This window comes from Marmota marmota, unplaced genomic scaffold (assembly GCF_001458135.2).
Source record: "Marmota marmota marmota unplaced genomic scaffold, marMar, whole genome shotgun sequence".
NCBI lineage: Eukaryota > Metazoa > Chordata > Mammalia > Rodentia > Sciuridae > Marmota > Marmota marmota.
The window spans coordinates 34537693-34552820 of NW_026000093.1; the positions used below are offsets into that span (position 1 = coordinate 34537693).

The 15128-nt window shown below is 35.9% G+C and overlaps 1 protein-coding gene across 4 annotated transcripts in view; it reads left to right on the plus strand.

Annotated features, from left to right (window-relative positions):
• The window catches only part of Wwp1 (WW domain containing E3 ubiquitin protein ligase 1), a 113953-nt gene that overhangs the window by 20644 nt on the left and 78181 nt on the right, over positions 1 to 15128 (plus strand). For 2 of the 4 annotated variants that reach the window (XM_015485931.2, XM_015485933.2), the window contains exon 2: positions 4442 to 4537. The exons of 1 other annotated variant lie outside the window; for it this stretch is intronic. The gene's annotated coding sequence lies outside the window, so the exon portion shown is untranslated. Of the gene's footprint in view, positions 1 to 4438; positions 4538 to 15128 lie in introns of those variants that run through there. One more of the 4 variants, XM_048782767.1, reaches the window with a different exon arrangement.

The following is a 15128-nucleotide window of genomic DNA, read 5'->3' on the forward strand; positions in this document are numbered from 1 at the left end:
CTCCCTCTCCTCTCTCCCTCTCTCCTCCTCTCCCCTTCCCCCTCCTCTCTCCCCTCTCTCCTCTCTCTCTTCCTCCCCTCCTCTCCTCTCTCCTCTTCCCCTCTCTCTCTCCCCCTCTCTTCCTCTCTTTCTCTTCCTCCCCCTCTCCTCTTGCCCCTCTCCCTCTCCCCCTTCCCCCCCCCTCATTCCCTCCCGCCTCCCTCTCCCCCTCCCCCCTCCCCACCTCCTCTCCCTCTCCCCCTGTCTGTTATGTGCTGAGCTGCTTTCCTGTGCCATGCACTTCTGCCATCATGTTCTCCCTCACCTCTGACCCAGAGCCGTGGAGTCTGCAGACCATGAACGGACTCTCTAAAACCATGAGCCCCAAAATAAACTTTTTCTCTGCTGGGCGGGGAAAGTGAAAATTAAGGAATAAATGAAAACAATCCAAAGTCTTGGTAAAAATTAACTTCCTCTGGTTGAAAATCTAAAATTTGGTGGCGAAGAATAATAAGAGTTGGGTATTAATACTGACTTGGATAATTTGGTATATTAAAAATTAACATTCCCATAAAAAATACTTCCTGTGATCCTCCCCTAAAGTAATATGTTGTACACTAAAAAGAAATTTGGAATTGGTTGAAAATTCAGCAAGGTAGAGGAGAAAAAAATTAGGTTACTAGGTCCTGTGATTAAATAGGCATTTTTTAGGGACTGAGGATGTGGCTCAAACAGTAGTGTGCTTGCCTGGCATGCGCACGGCGCTGGGTTCGATCCTCAGCACCACATACAAATAAAAATGTTGTGTCCGCTGAAAACTAAAAAAAAAAAAAAAAAAATTAAAAAAGTTCTCTCTCTCTCTCTCTCTCTCTCTCAAAAAATAAAATGAAATAAAATAAATAGGCATTTTTAGGTTGAAATAAACATCCAAATTGCAGTCAGAGGTGAGAAAGTATCTATAGATTCCCATCTTTATTTGTCCTTTTTTCTGTAGATATTGCAAGTACTCTTCAGGTCACCCAAATTGTGCTACTTTAGAAGCATCACTTTTACCTAGTGACACACATGTAAAATTATCAGGGGCTTGACATTTTTGTGTTTGGGCTTAAGTGGATTAATCAGTGGTATAAATATAAGAAGAGGTCCTTATGGACAAGAAAATTTTATTAAAAATCAGCTCGCTTCTGTCACAGTTATAAGTATACACTGAACTTCAATGAAACTTCACGAAGCTTCTTTGAAGATATTGGTTGAAGACACATCCTAGAAAGAAAAGTCAGAGAGGGGGTGCAGTTTAAAGGAAACAGTATTAATATTGCATTGGTGAAATTGGAAACACTTGCACTTACTCTGTTTCCCCTGATGTATGTGATAGTTCAAAACTGTCAAGTGCTATGCACACATAAAATAGTGATGGTGTGGCTCCAGGGACAAAGGAGAGCTGGAGGGACTGGAGTTCCTACAGTAAGTGGGCAGATTGTAAGGGAAGACTGTGGTGGAAGAGATAATTATTGGGAGGTTGTGAGCAGAATGGGGCCCATCAAGCTTGGGAGGGGAAACTTGTGTGAGATGATTGAATGGAGATTGGCAGTTTGCAAGCTACTGGGGTAATGAGTCCTTGGCCTGAATGCAGAGTCTGTTGGGGGAAGTTTGAGGGCAAGGTATATGGAAGAATTTACTATATAGGGAGGAACAGTAGGATTGAATATTAGAAAGCTCATGCAGGAAGTTGGAAATGCCTTCAGCCTTTAGGAGTCAAGAGTGTTGATAATTTGGAGGGTTTGTTACTGAAGTCTATGAGTGGCATTGTATGTTCAAAAAAACCTGCCTCTTACTTTACCTACTTCTGTTTCCCAACATGTCTTAGTGGGTAGTCCCCATATGACTGAATTTTTTTCTTCCTGAGTTTGCAGGCTACATGGAAATGAAAAAAAAAAAAAAATAGCACAATTACACTTTATATGACCAAATTCCACTAGAAAAATTTCTTTGAGGTATATAAAAAAGCTGTTTTGGCAGGTAGACCCATCATATTGTTTGTTAAGATTATCAAATATCCCAGTTTGCCTAGAACTGAGAGATTTCTTTGGATGTAGGACTAAAACCTGGATTGTCTTGGGCACACTGGGATGAGTTGGTCCACCCTCATGTTTATTGTCACATTTTATAAGTTCACTGAAATGACTAGCAGTATCTCTAAAAATGACTTATCTCAATAGAATATTCCTGTATTGTTTATTTTTGCGGTACTGGGGATGAAACCCAGGGCCTTGGACATGCTAGGTGAGCACTCTATTACTGAGCTGCATCCCACGCCTGTTTCTGTATTGTTTAAAATTAAACCCTACAAACTGTAGTCTGCATTTTTAAAGAAAATTTTATGCATTAGTATTTCTTAATCTCAGATATATTAGAAGGCGGACAACTTTACTACATTTTTACTACATTTCATTGATTTTTCGATTTTGTGCTGTTGATGTAATGGTTTTTTCTAGTTTCATGTTTTCTAACTAAGGTTCCACATATATTGGACTAAACTTTCCTAGTGCATGATGTATACCATCTGATCTTGTTACTGAGTTGTTTTCTGTGTATTCATTGAAGCTGGACATTTGTCATCTACCATTTTTATATCTTTGTCATGCCTGCTTACATACTAGGCAGTCAATAAGTATGCTTATTAATTGATCCAGGTAGATGGATTTGTGTTGATAGTTTGCTGGCTTTTCAAAACCCCAACACTGCGTATAATGTGCAGGATGAATCAGATCTAATCAGATTTTTTTTTTTTTAAGATTTTTGCTTTTGATTTAAGAATGTCATCTTGAAGTAAGCAGTCACTATATATCTTCTAAATGAGAATTTGTTCTATAATCTCAGTACTGGAAATATAGTTGGTTATCTACATTCAGGTCTTTTTCTTGTGCAGTTGAATAATAATGAATTTTTGTAAAACTATGGCAGTTTTAAAGAGTTGAACTGGACATCATCAATTTAGATATAACTGGCTATATCCTCTAAGCATACGTTATAACCTAAATTTATTTGGACGAATAGCCAATTTGCTGTAAAGTTTGTTAAAATTCAGACTTTGATTTTCCTTTTGCCACGCCCACTTTCTAAATTCTTGAACCTGAATTGATCATGTTTTTTTTTTTTTTTCCTTCCCCCCCTTCTCTCCCCCTGCTCCTGTTCTCTGTTACCATATCCTAGGAACAACTGGAAGATAGTCATATTATCATGCCAGTTGTTGCCCCATGGATTTGTTATATTAAGTAGTACTAATATTGTGCTTATAAGTTGATTGGCACCCTCTTTTATTCCTCTTTGTAGTCCAAATATTTTCTCCATGAGCAAGCTTTTTTATTTTTTTAAGTTTTTTTTTTTTAGTTGTAGATGAACACAATACCTTTATTTTATTTTATTTGTTAAAAATATTTTTAAGTGGTGCTGGTTATCGAACCCAGTGCCTCACACATGCTAGGCAAGCGTTCTACCACTGAGCCACAACCCTGGCCCCGCTTTTTTTATCTTTCATGGATTTAATACCACTTGCATAAACTATAACTCCAAAATATTTCTTCTCTATAGACCTGTTTCAGTTTTCTAACCTTTTAAGTTCAACATTTGTTGGACTAAACTGTGTGTGACACCCGGATGAGAACAGTCTTCCTTTGAACAACATGTGCAAAATGAAACTTTTATTTCTAACCTCCTATCATAATAAGAGCAATAGCTAGGCTTTATTAGGCGGTTACTTCTTGCCACATAATCAAAGAGCTAAGTATTTTACTTGTTTTATCTTATTTAATCTTTTATTATAACATGGGGTAGATGGCTTTGTTCTTCCATTTACTGATATAGAAAATGAGCCATGGAAAAGATAGAACTTGATCATATATCTCTTAAGTGGCAGAACTGGAAATGAAGTCCAGATAGTCTTACTCTGTAGTTGGGTTTTGAAAACTTGCCATATTATCTCCCTAAATTTGCTCCTCTTCTTTTTCCTGTCCTTATAGCACCCTCATCCACCCAAAATCTGAAATGGGAAATTTTAGCTGTTTAGATTCCTCTTTTTGTAACCCTCAGCTATTCCATAACCATCTGCTCAAAGATTTTTTCTGTATCCCAAATTCATTCCGTCATACTACCAATAATGTGGTTCTGGAAAAGCTCACTTTTTAAAAATGATCTCATAGTTGCCAAAATTAATTTTTTTCAAAATGAAATTCTCATTATTGAGACCCATCAGTATGTATAAGTTACCTTCTGGATAAACTTTAAAGTACTATGCTTGGTTTATTTAGATTACCAGGTAAACTATTCTGATCTTTTCTGTGAATCCTTTCCTGATCCTTGAATATTAGATTATCTACTTTGTCTTGTATGCCCCAGGTGTACTGCTTTATATTTTGCATCTATTTGGTAACTATCATACTGAAAACTATATATTTGTTTACAGGATTGTCTTCTCACCAGACTATGAGCTCCTTGAAAGAAGGAATCACATCTTATTCATCTTTGTATCCCCAGTGTCTAGGACAGTTCCTGATACATTGTAAGTGATTAACAGTGTTTTTAAACTAACACTGTATTTAATAATCAAACTCAGTACATGTTGATAGTTAATTATATCTACCAAAACCAGTAATAATGATGATATAAAAATATGACCATGGACCTTTTAACATTTCTGAGGCATTTTCTCATCTCTTAAGATGGACAAGGTACCTCCTTGGTCACAAGAGTTATTACAATGCTAGGATTAAAGAGAAAATATATAGAACAGTATATTCTAAGGTGCCATGCAACTTTGTTTTTAAATGAAGCAAGGGGATTAATTATATGTTGAAATTGAACATTTTATTTGTTGTATATGTTTTTAGGACAAGATGGTATTTTTTAAAACATTTTTTTAGTTGTAGATGGATACATAATATCTTTGTTTATTAATTTATTTTTTATGTGGTGCTGAGGATTGAACCAGTGCTTCACACATGCTAGGCAAGCAAGCACTCTGCCACTGAGCTACAACCCCAGCCCAAGATGGTATCATTTTTTAACCAGCTTATCATGTTTTGTAGTTTAAGTTTGCAGTTACTGGTTATCAGAGAGGCATGTGTTCTTGAGTCTGATGATTGGTTTATGTAGAAAGGTTTATATGAAACAGAGCAAGAAGTATATTGGAGCTGGGTATCAGGGTATAGGAAGTTTAGAATAGTAGAGTGAACAGTTTAACCTGGTTGGCACCAAGTCCCAGTCTGCATGGTGTTTTAAACTTTTAAAATTAATCTCAAATAGCTAATCCAGTGCCTGTCTCCTTTATTTTCAGCAATTACCTGAAATTATATAGCACCCTCATCCACCCAAAATGTCTAAACCATTAATGAAGTTCCTTAATTTTTTTTTTTAAATGTACTTCCAGATGAATTAATTTCTTCCCCTTTCCTTAGTCCCCATTTACTGACCAGGAAGAAGTGTCTTTTTCTTGGAAGATAAATAAAACACCATCTGTTTGAAAGATAATATTTAACCCTTCTCTTCTATGACAGACTATAGAAATCACACCTGACAAATTAGTAATTTACATTTTCCTCTGTGTACTTCTTGCCTTCCATGGATTAACTTATTAAAAATGTGTAATTTGAATATGCCAGATCATATGTAACATATGGAAGTCAGTAATTAACACACAAATCTGTGAGTCGACCATTTCCAACTGAAAACTAGGTTGATACCAGCATGGTTAAAGGATTACCTGTGAACGCCTCCTGATCCCATATTCTGTCTTTTCCTAACTTCCAATGTAACTGTTATCCTGAATTTGTTTTTCCCATTATTTTCATTTTTTTAATACCGGAAATAAAATTCTTTGTTTTGAGCTGGGTGTGGTGATACACACCTGTAATCTCAGCTACTCTGGAGGCTGAGGCAGGAAGATCACAAGTCAAGGCCAGCCTTGGCAACTTAACAAGACTGTGGCTCAGAGTAAAAAATAAAAAGGGATGGGGATGTAGCTCAGTGGAAAAAGTATCCCTGGATTCACTCCCCAGTACCACCAGCAAACACAGAAACCCAATTCTTTTTTTTTTTTTTTTAAGAGAGAGAGAGAGAGAGAGAATTTTTTAATATTCATTTTTCTTTAGTTTTTGACGGACACAACATCTTTATTTGTATGTGGTGCTGAGTATCGAACCCGGGCCGCAGGAATGCCAGGCGAGCACGCTACCGCTTGAGCCACATCCCAGCCCCAGAAACCCAATTCTTTATTTTGAGTTTCATAATCATTCTTTCTGTAGACTTTTTAAAAAGTGTGCACAAATAATATCATCTTATTGAGGAAAATATAATTTACAAATTTTTATACATTTCAAGGAAAACAATGAAACATTAAAAGAAACATCTGGATATGTAAATTCATGTTTATAACCAGAAAATAATCGTGGAGACTTCTTTTGGATTGTGTAAATATTGCTATCCCATATACCATTTTTTATCCAGAGTCCAGAAATGTAGAAAAGTCCTAAAAATGTAAAAGCATTTCAATACATTAGTTTCTTCTGTACAAAAATGTTTCAATTAGATTCATAGAGTACTCCTTAGAAAAATGACATCCTGTCATTTTAGAGTCTTTGGACTTAAGCAGTTCTTCAGTATGTTCCATTTAATTTTGTGTTTGTTTTATTATCTTTTGAGACTCAGGACCCACAGTAGCCCACATTTGTGCATTTCTTTTTCAATCATGAAACCAGTACATTTTCAAAGGAAATTCATAGCAAAAGATGAGGTTATAATAATTTCTTTCTTCTTTGTCTTTAAGATGACTTTGTTACAGAATGTTAAATCTTGAAAGTAGGACTGCATGAGAGAAAGATGTTAATGCTCAGGAGTCCAATTTGTCTTTTTCTCCCCACTCATTATTGTTCCTAAGATACATTCATGAAGTTGCCTTAAGCTATAGTTCTTTCATTCTCACTGTTGTGTAATGCTCTATTGTGAGTTAACCTAATTTATTTAACCATTTTTCTACCAATGGATATTTGAGTAGTTTGCCATTGTTTGTTATTATAAAGAATGCATACTTGGAACTTAACTGCAAAAATATCATATGTTTTAAAAACCAGAATTGCTTCTGGAAGGGCACTTGAATGTGCAACATTACATGAAAATATTATATTGTTTTCTATGCAGTTTTAACAATTTAAACACTTACCAGGAATGTATTAGAGCTACCACTATTCCATAGTTTTTGCCATTATTTGATACTAGCAACATTCCTGATTTTTACTATTCTAATAGGTTTTAAAATGAAATCTTGTGGGGTTGGGGTTGTGGCTCAGTGGTAGAATGCTTGTCTAGCATTTGTGAGGCCCTGGGTTGAATTCTCAGCACCACATAATAATAAACGAATAAAATAAAGGTCCAGCAACAACTAAAACATATTTTTAAAAAATGAAATCGTGTGGTCTGAAGTTCTGTTTCTCTGATGGCAGTTACATCTGCATCTTTTCATATATTTGTTGATCTTATAAGTTTCCTTGTTGGTAAAATTCTAGTTAAGGTTGTTGCCCATTTGCCCATGTATTGTCTTTTTCTTATTCTTTGTAGGCATTCTTACATAGTTCAGATACTAATCTTTAGTTTTTTTAATTTTGCAAATATCACTTGTTTTTTTGTATCTGGTCATTTTGTTATTTTTATTTAAAAATTTTTTCCTTATGATGTCTTATGATAAACAAGTTCTCGATTTGCAGGTAGTCAAAATATTCATTTATTCATTTTTTTTCTTAATTAATAAGTTTTGTCTCTTATTTATAAAATCCTTCTTAAGTTTTTTTTTTCCCTAGTACGGGGGATTGAACTTGGGTGTTCTGCCACTGAGCTTTGTCCCCAGTTCTTTTTATTTTGAGCAGGATCTTGGTAAATTACTGAGATTGATACCAGCTTGTCATACTCCTTCCCCAGCCTCTCAAATTGTTGGGATTAGAGATGTGCATTAGTGCTCCTGGCTTGTTTAAGAAATCCTTCTATGGGGCTGGGGATATAGCTCAGTTGGTAGAGTGATTGCATCACATGCACAAGGCTCTGATTTGAATCCCCAGCACAAAGAAAGAGGGGGGAGGGGGGGGTAGGGAGGGAAGAGAAATAGGGAAGGAGGGAGGGAGGGAGGAAGGAAGGAAGGAAGGAGGGAGGGAGAAATCCTTTCATGCTGAAAGAACATAGTAGTAGACAGTAAACAGTGGTTTACTACTATAATTTCTTCCATATTCACATCATTAGGTTGCCTTTCATTTTTACATTATTAGACCATCCTGCATTTTTCGTATCACTGACTCCAGAACATTTAATTTTCCTTCTTTCTTGTGAGTTGTATTACTACATCTGTTGCATGGGTATGCCCTTTCATTCATTGGTCTGTTTTGGAGCTTCTTTTGTTTCATTTTTTTTTTTCTCTTCAGCAGTCTTGCTGATTATTTATTTATCTTAGTGTTTTCTAAGAATTAGCTTCTTACTTTCTTGATACTTTTTATAATCTTTTTTGTACTTCATTAGTTTTTTCTCTCTAATCTTCTTTTATTGAGTTTATTCTGCCATTCTTTTTCTCTTTCTCATCAATTTTCAACCTTTATTTTCCTAATAAAAGTCTTTTGTTGTTGTTTTGTACTGGAGTTTGGGCCCAGGGGTACTCTATCAATAAACTACTTCCCAGCCCTTTTTTATTTTTCTTTTGAGATGGGGTCTTTCTAAGTTGCCAAGGCTGGACTTGAACTTGTGATCTTCGTGCTTCAGCCTCCCTGAGTAGCTGGGATTATAGGCTTGTGCCACCACACCCAGCCTAGTATATAGACTTTTCTCCAAGTGTAACTTTTCCCATATTCTACAAAGTTTTATACTTTTTTTTTGTTATTATTTAGTTCTTTGAATTTTTAAAATAATTCTCCTGAGCCCTGAAATATTAGAAGGGCTTTAGAATTCTATTTGCATATTAAAGATGTCTTTTGTTATTGATTTTAACCTAATTGTATTATGGTCCCATATGGTATTTGAAATTCAGTTGAGATTTCCATTGTTGCTCTATGGGTAAATTTTTTTGGGGGGGTAGTTCTTAAGAAGAATGTTTATTTTCTAATAATTGGGTACGCGATTCTCCTATGTCAATAAATCCTATTTATTCATTATTAGTTTTTTTGGGCACTATTGAAATATGATTAATTGAGATGTTGTGAAATCTTCTATACAATGGTTAAATTTGTCAATTTTCTTCCTATAGTTCTTATAGTCAAGGGTTACCCACAATAGATGGTGACTTTTGCCTTGAATGGTTAGAGATTTGATAAAGCACAGGATATAAAGTCAATTTGGTCAATCTTCCCTTTCACCATCAATTGAGGGAACAGTATATTTCTAGTACTGAACTGAGGGCTGGATTATTTTCAGGTTTCAGAGCTGGAGTCTTGATCTTTTTTTGCCCTCTGTCCTTTCAGACTTCTTCCATTGGCCTTTATTCCCTCCATCTCCTGACCACACTAAAGTTCTCACTTTCCCTTTTGGGATACTCACCCTTGTTTGCTTTATTTTATTTTTATTAGATGATTCCGGTTTAGGTGGGGCTTCTTTCCCCCTTGAAGGAGATTGCTTTGCTCTACCTTAGTGCTGAAATCAAGCAGGATTAGCACTTTGCTTCATGTATGCCTGTTGGTAGAGAAGCTAGTTTCAGAGGTTTAGGAGTTGGAGAGTGACAGTCTTTTGTCTTTCTGTTTCATTTTCCCAGATATTTCTCGCTTACTCTGTCCTTCATGCATCCTGGTCTGATTTCTGACAGAAGTGACTTGAATTCCTATCTAAGATGACTCACTTCCTGTTCTTAACCATTTTGTTTTGGTTTTCTTCACTTGGTCAGTTTGGATGTTTCTCCTAAGGCCAGCATTCTAATTTTGGTTTACCTATCTGATACTGCAATTTGTACTGTTCCTTCTATAGCTGCTCTTCTACTACTACTTTTGCACCCAAGTCAGCAGGCTTTGCCCATCAAAAGAATTTGCTCAACGTGGACTAGGAGGTACCAGCAGAAGTCACTTTTCTTAGAGTACTCTGAAGCTTCAAATTCAGTTTGGATGTTCTGGAGAGACCTCTATCATCACATCTATAATCTTCCTGAGAGTAATCAACTTTGGAGTTCCACAGCCAAATGTCTCTTCTGTCATATCAGTTCTAATTGTTGGTGCTTCCTCTTTAGTTATTCTTTCTCTAGCTAGAGTACACCCCTTTCATAGGCTCTATCATAGTCTTTACTATCTCAGTTATCATAGAAATCTCTACATTATATCTCCATAATGATCATGACATTTGCCTTCAAAATTATCACCACTTACAGGAGGATGGATAATCCTCAAAGCTACTTATGGCAGGATAGGCTCTAACTTGGCCCAAAACCCAATTATTTCTATCTTTATCCCATGCATGATTAGCAGCATAGACTTACTTTGTTACATTCTACCCCTTCATTGAGACTCAGAACACTAAGCATGGAATCCAGATCCTCAAACTTAGCATATTCAAAGTCTTTCAATGTCTCTCAGTTGCTGGGTTCATGTGGTAAATGTACTGATATTTAATCCTCTAAAGAATCCCTTAATGGAATTTTCTGTCATATCATCACAAGTCAGATTCTGTAGAAAAAGGTGTCAGTTTGGAAAAGTGACTATGGTTGATATTGGATTTCCAAAGAGCCTGTAGAGCAGTAACTAGGTTGCAGAGGTCAATTAGAGGTGCCCAATAAATGTCTGTTTTCATTATTGTGCCAGTGGTTGAAACAGTTGAAACATCATCTGATGTTTTATCACTTCATCTGACTGGTTTGGGACCTATGCTTTTCCACCAGTGCTACCACCAACTGGAGGTCTATTAGGGAAATAGTCATTTTTTTTTTATTCTTTTCTTGTTGAAAAGAGAGAGAATTGGGAGAGAGATGCTTAGATGACATTTTATTTTAAAGTATAGAAGTTTAGAGATAATACTAAATTATATCCTTTTCCTTGTTCTCATTAATAATACTGTTTTGTCTGCCATTGTAACTAATTCCAGACTTTGTTTGTTTGTATTTACCTGGTGTGTCCTTTTCCTTATTTTTGTTCTCACTCTACCATATATTTGTAGGTGTTTCTTATCTTTCAGATTTGTCTGTAGACATTAATTAATGATTGTTTTTGTATTTGGACTCTTACTTTGTGCTGATGGTCTTGGTTATTTATATTCCCTGCTACCCTTTCCTTCCTAGCCTTCTGTGGATTGTTTCCTTATTCTATTCCCACCTCTGTAGTTTAGAAATTATACCCTCTTATTTCTTTTTCTTGTGATTCACCGTGCCAGGAATGCTATGTAGTCAAAAGTTCAACCAGATCACAGTGCCCCTGTTGAATGAAGATTTCCAACATGACCTCCTATCCTCTTTATGTCCTGCCCACCCATATTTAATAATAAGATGTTATTTTTGTTGTATTCCAACAATATTTAGTTTTCTTGTGTGCTTGGCAGTTTCTTTGCTCATCTCTCCATCCTTGTATCTCAGAGGTCATCGTTCTATGGTAATTTCATGAAGCACATCCTTTAGACTTTCTCGAAGTAAATCTGCTGTTGATAACTACTCTTGATTTACCTAGCAATGTTTTAATGCCTTCCATGTTCCCCAAAGAAAGTTTTGGCGGTTATATAATTGTTAATTCTCTCAGTCCTTTGTAGATGTTTGTTCGACCTTCTATGTTTTCATTGTTGCAGTTGAAAATACTAATATTATTTTCCTTTTTTTTGTTGTCTGTAATCTCTTTTTCTCTGGCAGCTTTCACATGCTCTCTACTATTGGTATTCTGCAGTTTTCTTGGCGGTGTGACCTATTGTGACTTTCCTTATGTTTATCTTGCCTCTTATTAATAAAATACTGTGTTTTTTGGAATTGTGGTTAAATATCTTTCATTGCTTTTGAAAAGTAAGTAATTTTCTCCTAAAATGAACTCTCCTCTTTCATCATTTTCTGGGATTATGAGTTGGGATATAGGTAAGATTTTATTTTATCTTTTCATGTCATTTAGCCTCTCTTTGGTATTTTCTATGTGTTTATTTCAGTGCTATTTCTAAATTATATTTTTAGATTTACATTTGTTTGATTCTCTCTTAATTCTAATTTTAAACCTTTCAGTCATCTTACTTCTCTAATTTGAAAAATTCTGTCTGCTTAAATAATTTGTGCATAAAATCTGGCCTTAAGGAAGTGGAACACAACTGCCCTCACCTTTATTCTTCCAAAGCAAGCAGTGTGGGAAGGAAGAAAAGAGTCACTTGACAGTGGTGGACTCTGATGAACAGGACCTTAGCCAGATGATCAAGGTCAGCATCAGTCAAATCAAAATCATGTTCATAGCATGTTCCTTAATATAGTTGCACACCAGCAACTTCAGGTAAACAGTGAGAGAAACATCAGGCGAATCCTAGTAGAGGAATATCTGAAGGTACTCAAGACCATAAAAAACAAGGAAAGTGTGCTGGCAGTGTAGCTCAGTGATACAGTGCTTGTTTAGCATGTGCAAGCCTCTCAGTTCAAGACCTAGCATAAAACCAAAACAAAACACAACAATAACAACAACAACACACACACAAAGCAAGGTCAAGTCCTGAGAAACTTGTCATAACCAGGAGGAACCTAAGGAAACAATAACTAAATATTATGTAGTGTTCTTGATGAGATCCTAGAATAGAAAAGGGACATTAGGTAAAAACAAGGAAATCCGAATAAACTTGTGAACTTCAGTAATTATATATATATTTTTTAAATATTTATTTTTTAGTTGTAGTTGGACACAATACCTTTATTTATTTTTATGTGGTGCTGAGGATCGAACCCAGGGCCTCACACATGCTAGGTAAGTGCTCTACCGCTGAGCCACAACCCTAGCCCCAATAATAATATATTGATATTGGTTCATTTATTATAAAAAATGTAACATACTAATGTAAGATGTTAAAATAGGACTGGGGACATAGCTCAGTGGTAGAGTGCCTGCCTAGCAGGAGGCCTAGGTTTGATCCCCAGTTCCAAAAATATAAAGCTAAAATAGGGGAGGAGCAGGGAGGGAAGATAAGTAAGTTTTATGTGTCTTTAAAAAAATAAAAACAAACACAAAAATTGAAGGGGAATTGGGTTTTCTGCAAATCTGAAACTATTCCAAAATAAAGTCTGTTTAAATAAATTCAATTTTTATTTTTCAAATGTTCAATGTGATTTTTAAAAAATTTGTTCTAATCAGTTATACACGACAGAATGCATTTTGACACATCATACATAAATGAAGTGTAACTTCTCATTCTTCTAGTTGTACATGATGTAGTGTTACAGGTCGTTTAATCATATATGTACATAGGGTAATACTGTCTGATTCATTTTGCTGTCATTCCCACCCGCATTCCCCCTTTCCTCCCTTCATTCCCCTCTGTCTAATCCAAAGTACCTCTATTCTTCCCTATCCCTGCCCCGCCTGCATCGTGAATTAGCATCCGTCTATCAGAGAAAACATGATAGATGGACTTTGGTTCTTTGAGATTGGCTTATTTTGCTTAGCGGTACAATGCCATTTCCCCCCCCATCAAACAGAAGGGATGATTTATTGTACATGAGTTACACGGACCACAATTAAAAAAAGGAATTAGTCTAGAATGCCAAAAGTCCAGATAAAGGACCAAGGGGGGATGTTAAGAGCAAGGTGGGTCTTCTCTCATTGGTGGTCTTGGTGACAGGGTGGTGAAGTAAGTTCTTAAATCCACAAAATTTGGACAGTGGCAGGCACTCCAACAACTTTTACCAATGTCCCCGGCCTCTGGCATTCCTTATCTCTACTCCTTTGGCCTCCACTGTGCACAAGCTAGTTTACTTGGACCTCTGCCTCATCTTTCTTCTTTTGCGCTTCACCCCGTGCATTTACTTCTTCCTCCACTTGGCTCTCATGGCACGGAGGTTTCCAAGAAGATAGTGCTAAGGCCAAGAGAAGTAAGATGTCATTTTTATAGTCTTTTCTTGCTTGTCCATATTTTCTTTCATCTTTTATTGCTAAATTAGTTTCTAAAAATTTGTATAATAATTGTAATATTTAAACTCCTTAGAGGTAAAAAACTATTGTATTTTGTTTAAGTCTCATTCATAGTGATACATTTTCCTATAAATTAGGTTTTTTAAATTATAGGCTCAGATTTGGTTGTTTTCATCTTGGATAATCCCAATGGTTTAAATGTATGTTTTGATACATTTCCTTAATGAGCAAATCTCAGCTTCCTTACCTTGCAGCATGCATAGTTCTTTTGTCTCCTGATGCCAGTGCTACTCTCAGCATGCATATCCAGGACAACACTGTTATGTATGTATGTATTTTTTGCTTCCAGTTCCCCATTCCTTACTATTTCAACTCACTTTATTTTTTTTTCCTTTAATTTTCTTCATTGTTCATTGATTATTTAAGGTTTGTATTTTTATTGATTTTCTCATGAATATAACAGCTGATTACCTTGAGGTAGACATAATTTTTGTTTTCTTTTGGTTTTTGGTACCAGGATTGAACCAAGGGGTACTTAACCACTGAGCTATAGTCCCCAGCCCATTTTATTATTTATTTTGAGACAGGGTCTCACTAAGTTGCTGAGTCTGGCTTTGAACTTGTGATCCTCTTACCTCAGCCTCCCTAGCCTTTGAGATTACAGGCATGGGCCACGGGGTCCCACTAATTTATTTTTTTATTTTTCTATTTTTGCTGGTACTAGGAATTGAACCCTAGCTCAGTAGATAAATTCTTAAGTCTTTTTTCTCATTTGCAGAATTAGGTTATTGGCTAAATGAGGTCTCAGAACCTGTGAATATAGGTAACTGCACTGAGTTAATCATATCGTAAGCAACTGTTTTTCTTATGTATAAGCGCTTGCATACACAGGCACATACAAACATTCACCCTACGTACCCCCACCACACGTCAAGCATATAATATATCCAACTATAAATGAGTAAAATGAATTTAATAATTTTAACCTATTGGGTCCCTGAAATGGGTGGTAGAATCTAAATGGAGCATAGAAAAAACTGCAAATAGAGGGAAAACCAAATGTTAATATTCGTT